The following is a 16415-nucleotide window of genomic DNA, read 5'->3' on the forward strand; positions in this document are numbered from 1 at the left end:
TAAAATTATTGTTCTTTGTGCAATCTTATCTCTGAGTTGACATTTTATCATCCAATCTTATCTCTCAACGTTCCTTAATTTATTTTTGAGTCCAAATCCTCTCCACCAAGGTGCACCCTACACCCAAAATTATTTACTTAGCTATTGTCTGTTCACTTAACAATAGCTAGGCCCAAGGGCCTTGTGAGACTTAGAGATCGGTTGAATGCTTGGAGGAAATCCAAATCCTCTCTATATACATCTAGCAATTTATTCCATTTTCAGGTCTTGTCTTAAAGAATATCACAATATCACAGTATACCGTGCACCATTTATCACAATATCATGGATAGAATATCGCACAATGTCACAATATCGCATATAAAGTGCAATATCCCGTATCATTTATTTTGGGATAAAATTACCTAAAAAGTGCAAGAAATAGCACAGAATCACCCAAAAAAATTTTGAATTGTGATACATAAAGATTGTTAGACATAAAGAAAGTGGAGGGTTGGAGATGGGTGGAGGAAATCCAAAACCTCTCAATATCTAGCAATTTATTCCATTTTCAGATCATTTAGTTGCAACCCACTTCATATAACTTAACAAAAACCCTAACCTTTAACATTCATGACCTCAAATCTTCTCTATAAATGAAACACTGAACTAACGGATCAACCATACAAACCCCATCAACTCCTCGATCAAATAGCTAGCTATCTAGCTAGAACTTAATTAGTCATGGTGATCGTGAAGGCTTCTCACACAGTTACCCCTTCTGAACCCACTCCTTCAGGAAAACTCCCCTTATCGGAATCCGACCAAATTCAGCACCCAACCCATGCACCTACCATCTACTTTTATCGACCAACCACCGCCGACGGTGGTGCAACTTCCGCCGATATTCAAACTTTGAGAGATTCTCTAAGCAGAGTTCTGGTTCAATACTACCCATTAGCCGGCCGGCTTCTTTCGGTGGGTGGCGGTCGTTTTGAACTCGATTGCAATGCTGCCGGAGCTGAGCTCTTTGAAGCTGAATCTGAAGCTTCTGTAGCTGATTTCGGCGATTTCAGGCCGTCGTCGGAGATCGAAGAATTGATTCCACGAGTTGAATACGATACTCCTATAAACGAACTACCATTGCTTCTCATGCAGCTCACGAGATTCCGTTGCGGCGGCATTAGCATCGGCATAGCCATCTCACATACCATCTTCGACGGCGAATCTGCAATGCAGTTCGTCAATGCATGGGCGAAGGCGGCACGAGGTGAGGAGTTTCAGACAACGGTTTTCCTTGGCCGGACGAGTTTGCACCCAAGCGAACCAGTATCTGCCCCGCGGTTCGACCATGTAGAGTTTAAACCACCTCCGGTCCTCCTCGGCCGGTCTGATGCGAGTGAGGAAAGGCGAAAGGAAACCGCGGTGGTAATGCTGAAGCTGACGAAAGAGGAAGTAGAGAAGCTTAAGCGCAAAGCAAACGAGGGTCGAACCCAGAAAACCGGTCGAGCCTTTAGCCGATTCGAAGCGGCTGCAGGTCACATTTGGAGGTGCACATGCAAAGCACGGAGTCATGAACGTGAGCAGCTAACGAAATTGCGAATCGCCGTTGATTGCCGGAATCGGCTAAACCCGCCACTTCCACAGGGGTATTTCGGGAATGCGGTATTTGTAACGACGCCAATGAGTTTAGCGGGCGAGTTGGTGGAGGAGCCGCTGGGTTATGCGTCGACGAAGATTAGAGAAGCGGTGGAGAAGATGACGGATGAGTACGTAAAATCCATCGTTGACTTTTTGAAAAGTCAAAAAGATGTGACGCCGTTCCGGTCATCTTTCCATACGGTGGGTTGTACACAGGGGGATTTCTATGGAAATCCCAATCTAGCGATCACGAGTTGGCTGGGTTTACCGATCTACGATATAGATTTTGGTTGGGGGAAGCCCATACATATGGGCCCTGGATCGCTTGGGTTTGATGGGAAGTCCTTTCTCATTCCTGATCGAGAGGGAGATGGATCTTTCATCGTAGCCCTACGTCTTCAGGTGGCCCACTTGGATAATTTCAAGAAATTTTTCTACGAGGATATCTAACAATGTTTCCTCGGATTCTCTTTGTCTTTGATATCACATTTGCCTTTCTAATTTTTTCCGTATTTAGAGTTAGAATAAAAAAGATTTCTATAATAGGGTTTGTCCCCAGGATAGAAATCTCGGCGATATTTCGCCCACCCATTTGGAAAATTTTGCCCCATTGTTGAATATTTTTGGTCAAAAATTTTGTAAATTTGATGCCTATCTTAATTTAATGCAAATATATTATAAATTTGAATTATTTTTTATAAATTCTCCTACCTAATCACATTTAACATATTACCTTCTAAGGACTACATCCTTTGGACATAATTGGAATAATTATCCATTCACTCTGAAGATTCTATTACAAAATTCATTCATAATTTAAATTGTTTCCATAAATTATTTTATGTATATACTCTTTTCTAACCACATTTGGCATGTTGACTTTTGAGGACTAAATCACTAAAATATAGTTGATAAGATTGTTCATTAATCTTGAAGATTTTGTTAAAAAATGTTTTTCTATCTATAAATTATTCTATGTAGATTCTCCTCTTAATTACATTTAACACATTAACTTTTGAGTCTTGAATCATTGAGATAGAAATTGCCTAAAAAATGCAAGAAATAGCATAAAAATCGTTAAAAAAAATTAAAAAAAATTCCAATACATCATGATATATCGCCGAGCACAATATTCCGTCAATCTCATTTTAGGGGTTCATTTCGATTCGGGGATTACTGATATCACCGAATTTCGACGAAATATTGCCAAAATTTGGCGATATATTGTTCCATGATTTGTCCATCGAGTGCGTGTAGGGTGATTCAGTGTAAGCCTTGGTTTTGAAGCTCAACTACATTTCAGGGCCGTCCATGCATGCATGCTGCAGCCAGCAGTAATTATGTCTTTTATGATTGTTGTTATCTTATTTCATGTCTAATCGATATTTCTTATAGATGAGACAATTCTTCCTCAATTAATTAATGTTCATTTCTGAGATAGTATGAGTTTGTCAATCTTTATTGCTCCCCCTTGAGATAGTACGAGTTTGTTAATCCTTATTGCTCCCCCTCTTCTTTTTATTTAAATTTTAGTTTCTTTGTTATTTTTCAGTTTTTTCTCTTCATGATCACTATTTGGCATTTTGAATATTGAAAATAGTTTTTAAAGGTAAAATAATAGGTATAAATGTCATTTCTAATTATAAACTACCCCTAACTTGCATATGCATTCGTTTAGGGTTATTTGAATCCTTTAGTTACTAATAGAATGTAGATATGGTATACCCTTGCCTACCAATTATTATCCATCGAACAAAATTATTCGATTAGTCACTTATTTGGATTTGTTTTTCCTATTTTTATAAATTTTTTACTTGAGATATATGATTATTCTTTTCTATTAAAATAACTACTGAAGTTGCTAAATTCTTAAATTTTAGACATAACTAGCCATCACCGATAAAATGATAAAGATGTCAATAGGTAATTGAAAATTTGTATTCAATCTGTATTTATACTAATTCAAAAGAATCTACTTAAGAAAATAACTATCCAACTATCATCCGAATTTGACTGAATTCGTCCGAAAATCGATAACATATTATGCAAATCCATCCGAATATGATAGGATGCGTATATAGTATTCCTACCATCCGATCCAAATCCGATCCGTTTACACGCCTAATTATAATCTGGTGGATAATTGTATTACAAGTTCTACCAAACACAGTAATGAAATCGCAATACAATTGAAAAATGTAGATCCTTTAGCCAATCTGGAGAGCTTGATGTTACAATCGAACAAACCATTAACGAACGAGGTATCACACCTTGAGTGCTGCTGTCTTTAAGATAATTAATGCACCCTACTATTTTTTTTCTCTCCACCACCACCAACAAAAAACAAACACCAACCCAAAAAAAAAATATATTTCCTCCTTCTTTTTTAACAACCACCAACACACAAAAACAACACAAACCAAAACACAAAAAAAAAATTTTTTAAAAAAAAAAAAAAAAAAAAAAAAATTTCTTCTTTTTAACCAAACACCACCCCAAAACCACCCCAACAACACACCCTCTTTTTTTGAAGTTCGGTTTTATTTAATGTTGACTTTGAAGTTTGACCGTGATTTCAGTTTTCCTATCTTTGAAATCTTAGGAAGATGTCTTTGTGGGCCATCTCAGTAGAAGATATGGTGTTTGACCCAACCCATGGATATTGTGATGGTGTTTCCTTATGGAACCTTACTTGATTTGGTGTTGAACTTTTATTTGTGAAGAGATTTGGTTGATGGACCTAAAGCTTAGTTGGACCTGGTTTGAGACTTCCCTCCATACTAGGTAAGTAGTATGATGTATTGAAAGCCCATCCAAAAATATTGAAGTTTGGCCCATTAAATCCTTTGTTTTGAATAAGTTGTCGCGTGGCATTTTGGTAAATATCTGTTTTGAAGGTTTTCAAAGCTTTATTTCTTTTAATTTCGTGGTAAACTATTCCCACCATGTTTCTAAACCTCTAGATAGTGTGGGATCGACCTTTGAACTTCCTCTTTGGCAACCAATCAACCATCGGGGTCAATTTGGTCGGTTTGGTGAAACCCTAGTAACTCTTGAACTCTTTGTGCTATTTAGGGGGAACTCCATGTGTTTCACTCTCAATCTGTTTCTAAGTCTTTGGAGAACGTGGGAAGATCCCTAGAACCTCTCCTTCGAAGCCAAGGAAGATCCTCAAGTATCTGTTCAGGTTTCTTCAGCGGTTTGTCTTCTAAAAGGTTGGTATTCAATTTGCTTCTTCTTTAATTCATTCCTTCTTCTCTACTTCTGATTTTCTGATCATTTGAGGGTATTACACTCTGTAATGACCTCTTCTTTAATTCTTTTGCCCTAGAGTGAATCCCCAATTCACTCTATGATCTTGAGCCATGTGGCGATGATCCTTGAATTTGATTCCACCAAAGCTCTTGATGATACTTTCCCTAATTTCCTACCTATCTTTTTATTGTGGGGAAGGTCTCATATCATTACCATGACCTTCCCTTGTGTCCTCATGATTGAGGAGTTGATCCTTGTTTTTCCTTGGAACAATTGGCAACCCTTTTATTTTCTATTAATTCATTGGACCCTCCCCAAAACCTTTCTTGATTGTAAATTCTTTGTTTCTCTTTCCCATGGGTGAATCTTGATCCTTTGTTTCTCTTTCCCTTGGGTGATATTTCTGTTAACCTAAACTTGATCATCTATGTTTTCTTGTTTTATTGGCTATCAATTTATTTCCCTTCATCCGGTGCTCTCAACCTTTTCATTGGGAGCCAAAAAAGGGTGAAATCTAACCTCTTGGATCAAACCAAGAACCCTTAGTTTGATCTTGTTAACGCCAATCAATGTGTTTTCTTTACTAAAATTGTAACCTATCATTCTCTAATTGTTTATCCTTGATCACACTATATTTTATTCATGATCCATGTTTAACCTAATTAGGATTTCTAATTATTCTTTCTTCGTTCTTGTTCTTGTTTGAGATCAGGAAGAAGATGATGCATTCTTGCAACCATCTATTCCATGATCTCATTCTATTCTTTGAGATCTATGATCATCATCATGATCTTAACCCTAGCCAAATAAATTCCTTGAAACCCTAACCCTTGAATGATCTTTCGAAACCTCTTGTAACCTTCCATGTGGGGAAACCTCATGGGTAATGTTTGTTAACATAAACTAGATTTCCTATGATTTCTTGCTATTTTCTTGATAACAATCATTCCCTCTCTTTCCGTGATCATAACCTTTTCATGGCCATATGTTATGATGAAACCCTAACCTCTTTGTTACAAACCTATTATGATTGATTTTTCGGACTATGATCTCCCCCATGTCTTCATTTGGGTTTGGTTGTACTTGGTCTTCAACCCCATGAGCAAAGCACCCTTGTATGACATATTTCTGGGGGCGGTTACTAGTGGCTGTTAACCTGCGGCCGGCCGCCGGTCTGTTTTGGGGATTTTGCCCTATTTTGCCCCGGACTTCTATAAAAGGCAAACTCCGTCTCATTTACGATTACTTTATTCGTTATTTCTTATTTGGGAGTTAAGCGGTGCGGGGAAGATCCGAGAGTCTCGTGGTGGGTGGTTTGGGGATCGTTCTCTTCTTCTCTGGCTTTCGGTGGGAGGTATTGACTAACTCTTCGTTCTCTACTCTTTTATCTCCGTTAGTTTGGTTTTACCATTTTTCTCGTCCCGTGATTACCCCTTGGTTATTCTTTACCCTTTTTTTTTCTGCGTGAGATGGAATAACCATAACGAACCCCTTCGTGAGATGGAATTCAATAAAGGAGAGGGTTAGGGATAATCCACTATGATGGGGATTGTTTTCTTTACCCTTTTGGCTTGGGAGTGTTTATTCGAGACTTAGGATGAGATTACTCACCGGTTGAAATCGAGTAATCGAAGCTCGAGTTTGTTGAGCTTTGTTTTTGGGCGGTCACTAGTGGCGGTCGCTTAACCTGCGACGGCACAGCGCTGTTGGTCGTGACAAATAGATTTGGTTTTGATTCAATTTGGTTTATGTGACTTATACATTCTTGTAACCCTATGCCTGGTGTTCTCTGTTTCAAATAAAAGTCTTATAATAGTTTTTGGATTGCAAGTTAGAGGACTTCTACTAAATTACAGGTAAGGACATGCATTCTTATTTATATGCAATTACATATACATGATGATTCTTTGTTCTATTTACTATTCTTTGATCATGTAACTTGCTGTAATTGTATAAAGCATGTGAATCTTATTGTACACTTGCTGTTTGTGGTATTCCTTGATGTACTTCATCTTTTATGATATTGCACACTGTTCATGGTATGATAAGAGTGTTGTAGTGTGTTGTGATGGAAGGGGTATTCCATTGGGATATCTTGGCTTGGGATTCGAAGGTTGTGGAATGGGACACATGCTGCTGATGTCTCAGCACTATCATGATTACTTGATGACATACTTAGGGAGTCTAGAATTGCATGGCTAGGTACCCCACATGCTATTACCCTTTCGGCGGGGAATTGAGCCGGGTGACCCGTGACAATGGTGACGTGACTATGTTTCATCCAACAGCGGTAACCAGTCCGTGCGGAGACTCGGTGGTCCACTATTGGTCATGTAATGGTAGGGTTGCATATGTTAGGGTTGGGCTCATGGACGTCCAAGGAGCGGACCGGGTGTCGCAGGAGTCATGAGAGCATCCGCCCCAATAATATGTGGATGACCATAGGGTTAAGGAGTGGAGTCCAACGGAGGTATCCGATCCGTGAGGATTCTCTCTCCTAGGTTGCGAAGGATCTTGAACCGAGTTGGTTGGTGCCATAGGGGAAGTATCTGGACTTCATATAGTATGTTACCATTATGACCTTGCATTGGATTAGAAACCCCGACATGCGCCAGTACTCATTGCCAATGGTCGTGGTGAGAGAGTGTTGACTTAACCCCCGACCATGGTTTGAGAGCCGTGTGGACTTACCCCTTTGCCCGGGATCCCTACAGAGGTAACCAGTCCTTGCCGGATCGGAGTGATGAGACTTACCCAAAGGAGGGCTGGTGTATATCTTAAAGCATGTCAGCCATTAGAGACTTGCATAGTTAGATCTTAGTAGCATTCATATTTCTGCATATCATCCATATCATTTCATATGTGCATTCGTGGATTGTATTGACATATATATGAGAATTGCTTGTTCCTTACGAGTTCGTTGGAACTCATTCCTTTCATTGTATGTATTATATAAACTGTACGGATGGTTGCACAATGTCGGAAGTTGGAGATGATTCGTATGAAAGAGCCTTCTCGTTTGAAGCCGATGTGAGGCGACAGTGGTACATGGACTTGCAGAGCATGAAGCCTCATGAAGATGAAGATTATTTAGTTATTCTTTTTGCTTCCGCTGAACTCGATATTACATTTGATTCTTGATTCTTTCCTTTTGATTATTTCTTGGATATTTATTGGAGTATTTGGACTCCTGTAACCTGTTTATTAATTATTGCACTATTCTTGCTCTTGATTATCTGTATTTGTATTTATTATTATTGATAGACTAAAACCATGGATCTGTGACGGTTCACATCCGCGGGTGGGGGGGGGGGGGGGCCGGCCCCGGCGGGGGGGGGGGGGGGGCCCCCCCCCCGGGAGGGGGGGGGGGTTGGGTAAGCCCCCCCCCCCCCCCCCTTTGGGGTTCCCAAGGGGAGGAATTGGGCCATTGAACCCCCATGGTTTACCCCCCTACAAGGAGGAGAATCAATTCCCTACTAATGGAAAATCAATGGACTTGTTCCTTCTCCCCTAATGGGAATAAACCACTTCGACCTAACCTCCCCACTAAATGGAGAATTAATTATTATATCCACTTCTTTTGTAGCAATTGGATTTAATCCATTCAATAGCCTTAACCCCACTTATGATAATGGCCATGAATGGTCATAAAGTTACAATAAGAATTGAAGGTCAATAGTTAGAATTTAAGTAAATTCCACCCTATAAGTATGCCCACTTCATCATCACCATGATTAAGACCTTTAAGATTCTTATATCAATTACAATTGATATCATAACCACTTTATACCCCATAATCAATGTCATGAAGAATCTCATAACCAAGATCATGAAGGGACTTCTTTACTCATGCGGTGCTTCACTACCACCTTTACCTCATGGGTCTCACTCACTAACAAAACAATAAAATTAAAAAAATATTAAAACTAATTTTAAAATTTAATATAGATTTTAATAAAAAAAAAAAACTTAACAAAATCTTAATATATGTATCTTGAATAAATTAATCATGAGGTAAAAAAAAAAAAAAAAAAAAACAGGGGTGTGTTTTTTGGTTTTGTGTGTGTGTGGTGTTTTTTTTTTTTGGTTGTGTTGTGTTGTGGAGGTGGGGGAGGAAGGGGAGGGGGGGGGGTGGTGGTGGTTGGGTGGGTTGTTGGGGGGGGTTTGGGGGGGGGTGGGGGTGTGTGTTTGGGGGGGGGAAGGGTGGGGTGGGGGGGGGGGGGGGCCCATTAAGCACACATCATTCACTTAATTTAAACCGTTTACATTGACGGTCTAAATTAAATTGAAGACCCAACTTTGAATCCGTGCTGCATGTAAATTGCTTTGAGCGCATTTTCTGGACAGCCACATATCATCATGAGGGTTAAAGCACTAGGAATCGCTTTGAAGTTCTCAAACCTGGGTGTTTACCATTGTTGTAGCTAGCGTGGTTACTCAACTGAACTATTTGAACAAGGAATGTTTTTTCATGCATATTTTTACTTTATGATAGTTCCAATGGCGACATGTTAACATTTCTATAATCTTGAGCACCATATGTCCCATGATTATGATTTCTTATTCAGAACTTTTGAGCACTACACCTGTTTTGCCATGGAGTTGAGGTTGATCTTGTGACTAAGCTCATGCATGCAGTGTCATTGAATAAATTAATTGCTTCTTTGATTTCGAAATAATTTTTTGGAGTCCTTAATTTTTTTCAACAAAGTAGCAATTGATTCTAAATTGAGTTCATGAAGCCTGATGGTTTGGAGGATATCATGTTCTCAATATCGGAGTTAATTTGGCTTAGGGAGTTCAAGAATTAATAAGGATATGAGATATTCTGACTTTAATCTTGAAGGTTTTCAGCCTTTGCAGTGAAAATTAGGTGCAGGTGTTTCCTGAAGTATGTGGATTAGATTCAACCTGAAGTCTTATTTCCTTAAAAATGTCAACCTGATCAAGTCTTTTAATTAGTTATATTCACTTACTGTTTTCTTTCCAGGTCTTTTATTATTTCTTATGTTCCATCTCCTGTGCCATTTTACTCCTAATCACTGGTGCAAACAGTAAGCTCGATCAATTCAGTCCTTGTTAGGTTAGTAAACATTCTTAAGGTATTCTTAGGTTCTTTGTGATTCTAATTTTTCAGTATTTCCACTAATATTTGCCAAACTCATGTCCTGTGCATGTTAAGAGGAGGAACAAAATCGTTCAACCTTTGTGGTGAATAAAATAGCAAAAGATGTTATTCCCAGATTGACCCTGAGAGGGGAGGTGAATCAGTGTCTTCAAAAATTCACTTCAATGTGAAGCTTCTTTAATCTCGAAACAAAATTAATCGAACATTCTCGTAGCTATCAAGCCAAGACCGTCCACCACACCCACAATGTGCTGGTCTCCGCTGTACCACCACTCTGCAATCGGCACTCCATATGTGAACAAAGAAATAAACAAAACCAATGCCCGGTTTCGTGGTTCCCTTGCCTCATCCACGGAGTAATACCCTACCTAGGGTTTCGTATATTACTCAATACACTCCTAGATATTTTGATTGCTACAACAGTCTAAAAACACCAATCCCTGCTATAATCTAAAATGCAATTCAGACAAGGGCACCAACCCCAACCCCCTAGACAAGCTCCAACTTGCTAGGTCACAATGTAAACCAATAATTCAAGTTCCCCAAATTACATTCATGATCTAGGTTCTTCATCATTAAACATAACATAGAAAATAATAGATAATAACTTGTGAATACGGGTTACCTCAGCTTGTATAAGATGCATGGTAACAATACTTGTTTCTCTTTTTCTCCAACTCATTTTTTCTCTTTTCAATCTTTTTTTAGTTTTCTCTCTTTAAAAAAAACCATACAACCATGTTCCCTTCTTTTCTTCTGCTACTTCTTCTTCCTTCTCTTTCACTTTTTATTCCCAAGCTTCAGATCTCCAAAGCCAACCAACGTATTCTGGTTCGACCTCCACGCTCTTCCCAAGCTCCTCAAAACGTCCTTTTTCTTTTGCTGGAGTTTGCTCTCTCTTTTATAGATTAATTTAACTCAGAGTTTGAATCAAACTCAGAGTTCCTATCTGACTTAAACAAGGAGTGTTTTAACGTACAAATCGGACTAACTTAGAGATCTCCAATAAACAATCCCACCGTTGGATTTGAAGATCAAGAAGTCTTGAAGCCCTCCTCCAAAAATCGGCTCAATCGAACACTGGATGACCATCCGATGAAGAGGTTGATCAAAACTGGACTCAGAGTTTGAATAAAACTCAGAGTTCCTATCTGACTTAAACAAGGAGTGTTTTGACGTACAAATCGGACTAACTTAGAGATCTCCAATAAACAATCCCACCGTTGGATTGTAAGATCAAGAAGTCGTGAAGCTCTCGTCCAAAAATCGGCTCAATCGGACACTGGATGACCATCCAATGAAGAGGTTGATCAAAACTGGACAGTGACCCTCAAAAACGGGATTCTTGAGTTTTCTTTATTTGAATTGGATTCTTTCTCTCGGAACCTTTTTGTGTGTTGCTGTACCATATCAAAGCCCACTTAAGTTGCCAACAATGACAACACCTTCATTTTAGGCCAATGGAACAACAGATGTTTAATGGGTTTATGAATTTGTCCATTTGTTTGTAGCCGAATACTATCATACCGGGCCAATATGTTTACATCAGTCCTTTTCTTCTTTTGGAAAAGTTTACATCGGTGTTAATGTAACAACCAATTTGAATCTCCCTAAATGCACAGCTAATATAGTTAGGAATTCAAACTTCCTTAAATGCACATTTTAATGATCATCCATACATTCTTATGGCCATAAATGGTTGTTCATACATAATTATTTTATACATATATATGATACTATCATACTACTCGGTTACATTTGGTTTCTTTCCAATACCTCTTTGTATTCAATCAACTAGACATTTGTATTAGTAATAAATGACGTCTATAATGGTCAATTAAAAAATTTTAAATTATTTGAATCGATTTAATTTTCAAATTCTTTCTTTCTCATTTTTCAAAGAAACCATTAACAACCGAAGGAATATAAAGAGTTTCACCCTAAAACCGATAAATGTTAATTGAGGAAGAAGAAACTGCATTAAAAACGTTTAATTGAATCATGCATCTAAAAGATAAACTTATTCCAAATTCCAACCTTAGTTATTATTAACAGGTTTACTTATGCATTGGCCATTCAACTTTCATGGCCAATACATGGTGATTGCATAGTAATAATCAACAATTCTATTGAAGAGGTCATGGATTTGATGCTTCATGGTATATGTAAAAACCCCATCTCTAATGTGAAAAAAATGCTATCCTTATATACCTGGTCCCATGTGTCACATCGGCTTTGATGTCACAATCAATATGTAATTCGAAATTTGAATCTCCTCAAGTGTTCTTCTAGAATTAACATTACATGTAAGTTCTTTGTTCTTTCTATTCATTTCTACTTTCACAATTGTTTAAAGGAATTTGAAAGCGACAATTTTCATGGCTTTAACACCCAAAAAAGAAAGGGAAACTTACTTGGTATCAAAAGATGCCATGTTCAAGTAAAGAACAAGGTTTGGTACGTATTGTTGTTGTAAAAATTCATTCGGCAATGTAAGTGAACAATCTGTAAAAAATGTGCTCAACCAGATTGGTCAAGAAACGTTTACGATGATCGAGTCAATGCTAGAGAGGGTAATCCAAGAGTGCGTACTTGATAATGATGAAGGTGTAGGTATTTATAGATCTAAGGAGAGGTTACCTTAACTCTGCAGTAATGGAGTTCGAATGGAGCTCTATAATTGCTGCCATGTTTTAAAGTATCGGTATCGAGTATTGTATCAGTCAGGTGATTTTAAGAGACGTATCATCCTGTATCGAGTATTGTATCACTCTAGCTAATGTATTTTAATGTAATTCAATGGAGAGACGTATCGAGATGTATTGTATCGGTTGGGTCAAATATCGATACGTATCGGCAAGTATCATATAGTATTGTGGGATACTTTAAACCTTGCTCTGTGGTATCTAAAAAGACATTTTATTACTATTATGATCAAAATGCCTTCAAACCTCCAATGCAAGATTGATAGAATGGTGAAAACTCATACTTTTTAATGAATATGTTATGGTTTGACCCTTGTGGATGGTATATATAAAACCCACATCTCCTATATATAAAACGGATTTTTATTTGATGATGCAGCTGCTGCCAGTGGCCGATGGTCTAGATTTGACCACGTCATCAATTTTTATTCAACGGTCCTTATTAAAAACTCAAAGGCTTTATATGCAAATACAATTTTTTATTTCACATTTTAAGATTTTATAGTTTGTAAATTTACAAACTCAAGCCCCTGTTATGTACCCAACTCTTAAATCCCACTTTTTCAAAACTTCTCCTCCATGCCCGTCTTCTTCTTTTAATCTTAACATATGACTGGATTTGAATGTTTGGAAAGTTATAAGGGTATTTTGATCATAAAATGATAATATGTCCTTAGTTTGTCTTCTTAGATATTTTAGGAGAACTAGATGCAAGATGTTAATTTTTTTTTAATTGAAAATGACATGGTCAAATCTCAAGGTCCAAATGAAAATTACCCTAAAATTATTGTTCTTCGTGAATCTTATCTCTGAGTTAACATTTTATCATTCCAATCTTATCTCCAATGTTATCTCTCAACGATCCTTATCTTTTTGAGTCCAAATCCTCTCTATCAAGGTGCACCCTACACCCAAAATGATTTTCTGTTCACTTAATCATGCACCTAAATTATTGTTGTTCACTTAACAATAGCTAGGCCCAAGGGCCTCTGTCACATGGATTGTGAGACATAGCAGCTGAAATGGTTGAGGGCTGTAAATGCGTGGAGGAAGTCCAAATCCTCTCTATATCTATCTAAGCAATTTATTCCATTTTCAGATCTTGTCTTTGCACCCCACTTCATAGCAAAAACCCTAGCCTGCATTTAACATTCATGACCTCAAATCTTCTCTATAAATGAAACACTGAACTAACGGATCAACCATACAACCCCATCAACTCCTCGATCAGATAGCTAGCTAGCTAGAACTTAGTCATGGTGATCGTGAAGGCTTCTCACACAGTTACCCCTTCTGTGCCCACTCCTTCAGGCAAAAAACCCTTAACGGAATCCGACCAAATTCAGCCCTCAACCCATGCACCTACCATCTACTTTTATCGACCAACCACCGCCGATGGTGGTGCAACTTCCGCCTATATTCAAACTTTGAGAGATTCTCTAAGCAGAGTTCTGGTTCAATACTACCCATTAGCCGGCCGGCTTCATTCGGTCGGCGGCGGTCGTCTTGAACTCGACTGCAACGCTGCCGGAGCTGAGCTCTTTGAAGCTGAATCTGAAGCTTCTGTAGCTGATTTCGGCGATTTCAGGCCGACGTCGGAGATCAAAGAATTGATTCCACGAGTTGATTACAATATTCCTACAAACGAACGACCATTGCTTCTCGTGCAGCTCACGAGATTCCGTTGCGGCGGCATTAGCATCGGCATAGCCATCTCACATACCATCGTCGACGGCGAATCTGCGATTCAGTTCGTGAATGCATGGGCAAAGGTGGCACGAGGTGAGAAGCTTCAGACTACGGTTTTCCTTGGCCGGACGATTTTGCACCAAAATGAACCAGTATCTGCCCCGCGGTTCGACCATGTAGAGTTTAAACCACCTCCGGTCCTCCTCGGCCGGTCTGATGCGAGTGAAGAAAGGCGAAAGGAAACCGCGGTGGTAATGCTGAAGCTGACGAAAGAGGAAGTAGAGAAGCTTAAGCGCAAAGCAAACGAGGGTCGAACCCAGAAAACCGGTCGAGCCTTTAGCCGATACGAAGCGGTTGCAGGTCATATTTGGAGGTGCACATGCAAAGCACGGAGTCATGAACGTGAGCAGCTAACGAAATTGCGAGTGGCCGTTGATTGCCGGAATCGGTTAAACCCGCCACTTCCACAGGGGTATTTCGGGAATGCGGTATTTGTGGCGACGCCAATGAGTTTATCGGGCGAGTTGGTGGAGGAGCCGCTGGGTTATGCGTCGGCGAAGATTAGAGAAGCGGTGGAGAGAATGACGGATGAGTACGTAAAATCTATCATTGATTTTTTGACAAGTCAAAAAGATGTGACGCCGTTCCGTACATCTTTCCATACGGTGGAGTGTACACAGGGGTCTTTCTATGGAAATCCCAATCTAGCGGTCACGAGTTGGGTGGGTTTACCGATCTACGATGCAGATTTTGGTTGGGGGAAGCCCATACATATGGGCCCTGGATCGCTTGGGTTTGATGGGAAGTCCTTTCTCATTCCTGATCGAGAGGGAGATGGATCCTTCATCGTAGCCCTACGTCTTCAGGTGGCCCACTTAGATCATTTCAAGAAATTTTTCTATGAGGATATCTAACAATGTTTCCTCGGATTGTCTGTATCATGTTTTTTTTTTTTCGTTTGCTTGTGTGTTTGTATTCAGAATAAAAAATATTTTCAGAGAAAGGTTTGTCTAGTGCGTGTGTCTAGTGTGATTGTTGTTATCTTATTCCATGTCTACTCAATATTTCATATAGATGAGATAATGCTTCTTCAATTAAGTATGAGTTTGTTATCCTTCATTTCTGAGATAGTCTTCAGTTTTTATTGCTCCCCCTAAATCAGTTTTTTTTCTTCCTAAAATATCACTATTTGACCTCCCGAATATTAGAAATAATTTTTTAAAATAAAATAATGAATATAAATGTTATTCATAATTTCAAACTAACTCCTTAAAATTCTTATTTATTCACTCCTCTCTTTTTTTGTTCCTATTTATTCTTTTCTCTTCTTACAAACGTGGACTTAGAAAAATTTGAAAACAAAATCTTCTCAATAATTAGGTATTGAAAATGACATTCCTAATTAGAAATTAACTCCTCAATTCTTATTTATTTTCTCCTTATTTTTTTCTATTTATTCTCTTCTCTTTCTACTAACGTGGGTTAAGGAAAATTTGGAAAAATTCTTCTCTACAATTAAGTATTCTTTTTCTTTTTCAATTTATTTATTTATTATTTTTTTTAATTTTTTTGGTTATTTTATTATAGAGTCTTTATTTATTTATTTATTTATTCTATAATTTGATTTTATATTGTAGTAAGATAACTAACAACCATTGGTTTGCATCTCCTACAATTTTTTTTTTTTATTTCTAACTTTTTAGGATTGAAATCTTGTGCATTTTTTTTTGTACGGTTGCTTTAATTTACTTTATTTTGTTAATAATTTACTTATTTTAGGGGGGGAAAAATGTCATTATCAATAATTTATCTTTTTTTTTAAAAATATGTGTGGGTTATGATAAAATAATTCAGAAGTGGGACCCCAGTGAATCTTACATGAACCTACATAATATATGTGGTGAAAAAGCATTAGTGCTTCGCCAATGAAGATGTGATATGGACTCTCATTTTCCGGTCCCCAATATTGAATCTTGATTCCGCCTCTTGTCGTACGTAACACACGACTTGGACTCTCA

At 38.3% G+C, this 16415-nt stretch overlaps 2 pseudogenes; both read left to right on the plus strand.

The window, feature by feature from the left end:
- Positions 1 to 723: 723 nt before the first annotated feature.
- LOC149021278 (hydroxycinnamoyl-CoA:piscidic acid hydroxycinnamoyltransferase pseudogene) lies at positions 724 to 2070 on the plus strand (annotated as a pseudogene).
- An 11743-nt stretch (positions 2071 to 13813) lies between these two features.
- Positions 13814 to 15495, plus strand: LOC149021279 (hydroxycinnamoyl-CoA:piscidic acid hydroxycinnamoyltransferase pseudogene; annotated as a pseudogene).
- Positions 15496 to 16415: the final 920 nt, after the last annotated feature.

The sequence above is a fragment of the Hakea prostrata genome, chromosome 3 (genome assembly GCF_041222555.1).
Source record: "Hakea prostrata isolate BN-2017 chromosome 3, UWA_Hpros_2, whole genome shotgun sequence".
NCBI lineage: Eukaryota > Viridiplantae > Streptophyta > Magnoliopsida > Proteales > Proteaceae > Hakea > Hakea prostrata.